The sequence below is a fragment of the Magnolia sinica genome, chromosome 11 (assembly GCF_029962835.1).
Source record: "Magnolia sinica isolate HGM2019 chromosome 11, MsV1, whole genome shotgun sequence".
Taxonomy (NCBI): Eukaryota; Viridiplantae; Streptophyta; class Magnoliopsida; order Magnoliales; family Magnoliaceae; genus Magnolia; species Magnolia sinica.
The window spans coordinates 55847814-55850963 of NC_080583.1; the positions used below are offsets into that span (position 1 = coordinate 55847814).

Genomic DNA, 3150 nt, shown 5'->3' on the forward strand with positions numbered 1-3150 from the left:
ATGCACATTCTCCAACCAGTAGTAACTCTAGTTGGCACGAGTTAATTATTGGCATTGACTATGATGGTGATCCCAGACTTCTTAGGAACCACCTGAGTTGGACTCACCCATTGACTATCGGATATGGGGTATATGATACCCACATCCAATAGTTTAAGAACCTCGGCCTTAACCACTTCCCTCATGTTTGGATTTAGTCTACGTTGTGATTACCAAGCGGTCTTCGCATTTTCCTCAAGATATATGCGGTGAGTACAAATCGAGGGGTCGATTCCCTTGAGGTCCGCAATCGTCCATCTAAGGGCTCCCTTATGCTCAATGAGAGTAGATATGAGCATACTCTCCTCTTCTTTCTCCAGGTGGGCAGAGATCACCACCGAGTATGTCTCATCTTGACCTAAATAGACATATTTCAAATCAGAGGGCAAAGGTTTTAGGTCAAGCTTCGGCGGCTTGAGGTTAAACGGTAGAGGCACTACATCAGTTTGGGAAAACTCTTCAAATTGTGGCCTCCACCGGTTAACTTCAAGTACTAGTGCAGTATCAAGCAAGGCACACGTCTCCCTAATTATGTCATTATCAAAATTATGGGAGTGGGCCAGGCACGTCTCTAGAGGGTCAGAGGATAAGGTCAGAGGTGTCGTATCTTCCACTAAAGAGTCAATTATGTTAATGTCGTGGAAATCGTCATCATCCTCTAAGTTTCTGCCGTTATTGAAAAAGATGTTTGACTCCAATGTCATATTTCCAAAGGACATAGTCATGACACCATTCCTGCAATTGATAATTGCGTTTGAAGTGGCAAGGAATGGGCGACCAAGAATGACGAAAATCTGAGTGCTCATGTTATTGATGGGTTCGGTGTCCAGGATGATAAAATCTATAGGGTAGTAAAATCTATCAACTTGGACCAACACATCCTCAATTATCCCTCTTGGTACACGAACAGAGCGATCAACAAGTTGTAGTGTAGTTAGGGTGGGATTTAATTCACCCAAACCTAACTGTTTGTATACCGAGTAGGGAATCAGATTGACGCTCGCTCCTAAGTCAAGAAGTGCATGATCAATTCAATGGTCCCCGATTACACATGATACGGTTGGGCTACTGAGATTTTTGAATTTCTGTGGCACGTCTTGCTTTAGGATGACACTCACTTTCTCGGTCAAGACGATCTTCTTTTGATTATTCTGCCGTCCTTTGGTCGTGCATAAGTCTTTCAGGAATTTGGCATATGAAGGTATCTGTTTTACGACATCAAGTAGAAGAATGTTGACTTTCACTTGTTTCAACACCTCTAGGATATCCTGAGAGATAGAGAGAGGTTTTGGTGTGACCAACCGTTGGGAAAATGGAGCAACTAGCTTTTCTAGAAGTTCCAGTTCTAATTTTTGTGGGGCCTCACTAGATCTATCATTATTGTCCTCTTCTGGTTCTTGAGGCTTTTTGAGCCTAACCGGAAGAGTTTTATCAATGATCTTCCCACTCCTAAGAGTGGTGATGGATTTAGCGTGCTCCATTTGATTTGAAAAGCTGGGATTACTTATCTCGTATTGCAGTTTAGGATTGGGGAGCGGTTGTGCAGGAAGCATCCCCTTTTCTATAACCGTCATACGTGAATCCATCTTTTGCATAAAATCTCGCATTGCCTGGGTTAGCTCTTGCATGGAATTTTGAACCGGTTCTTCTTGAGGTTTCCCCTGATTTGGATTTTGATTGAAGAAACTTTAAGGGGTAGCAGTTTGTCCATTTCTCTAATTAAAGTTTGGATGATTTTTCCAACCAGGATTGTACGTATTAGAGGTCGGTCCATTGAAAGGTCTTTGATAAGTATTTATGGCATTGGATTGTTCATTCAACACTTCTCGAAAGGCAGGTATCATAAGACAATTTTCAGTTGTATGAATGTTGCAATCACAGATGCCACAAACACTTTCATTAAACTTATCCTTCTTTCTTTCCATAGCCTTAACTTTTCTTATGAGCGTAGTCACTTAATACTTGAGATCATCCTCTTCTTTCCAGAGATACAATCCACCTTTTTCCTTTGATTGAGTCGGCCTAGACGTGGTATTCGATTTTGGGTAGTAGTCCCATGATTGTGTTTTTTCAGCAAGACTATTGAGGTAATCCCATACCTCGTCAACATTTTTATTAATGAATTCTCTATTACACATTGTCTCGACCATTTGGCGCATGGCAGATGTCTGTCCATCATAGTAAAAATTTACAATGCGCCACGTCTCAAAGCCGTGTTGTGGGCATGAACTGACCAAATCCTTGAACCTTTCCCAACATTGGTAAAATGTTTCATCTTCCTTTTGGGTGAAGTTCATGATTGCTTTTCTAGGGGTAATCGTTTTATGATGTGGAAAAAATTTCTTTATAAATTTCCTCTGCATATCATTCCATGTTTTAATGGATCTAGGACGCAGTGAATGTAACCTCGTCTTAGTCTTCTCTTTCAAGGAAAAAGGGAAGAGTTTCAGCCTGACTGTGTCCTCAGACACATTTTGAAAATATAAAGTGGCTATGATCTCATCAAACTCTTTCAAATGTAGGTATGGTTCTTCAGATTCAAGCCCATGGAACTTAGGAAGGAGTTGGATAACCCCTGGCTTGATGTCCATATATCCTGTATTTTCAGGAAAAATCATGCATGAGGGCGTACTCACCCCCGCTGGTTGTAAATAATCTCGTAAAGTACGAGGTGGGGGTACTTGATGCACCTCATTCTCATCCTGAATGTCCTCCATCCTAAGTTGGGGTAGAAGAGGTTGGTTTTCAACCATCACTTCAATTAACTCAGGGGATTTCGAGTGGTGTTTAGTCCTGCGATGGATAGTTAACCCCTCAACCAATCCTCCTTCAGTCAAGAGACGTTGAGTGTTGTCACGAGCCCACTTGGGCATGAAACACTCACAGTCCTCAATCAAATTCAAAACCTAATCCTAAGAAAGGAAAGAAAAATCTAGGAAAAAAGAGAGGGTTGGAAAGAAGTTACCAATTTGGAGTCCCTTAGTTAAAAACTTGCAAAAGAAAACAAAACAAGTCAGTTTCTAAAGAGAAGGTCTAAAATTAGAAAATCCTTAAAAAGAAAGATAGAAGTAAACTAGTTTTGAAAAGAAAAAATTCCTAAAGGAAAGTGGA

General features: G+C 40.9%; 1 non-coding gene across 1 annotated transcript; it reads left to right on the forward strand.

Moving 5' to 3' along the window:
* Nucleotides 1-2247: 2247 nt before the first annotated feature.
* LOC131219741 (small nucleolar RNA R71) lies at nt 2248-2354 on the forward strand. Its single transcript, XR_009158386.1, has one exon. It is a non-coding gene; the product is annotated as a small nucleolar RNA R71 (small nucleolar RNA).
* Nucleotides 2355-3150: the final 796 nt, after the last annotated feature.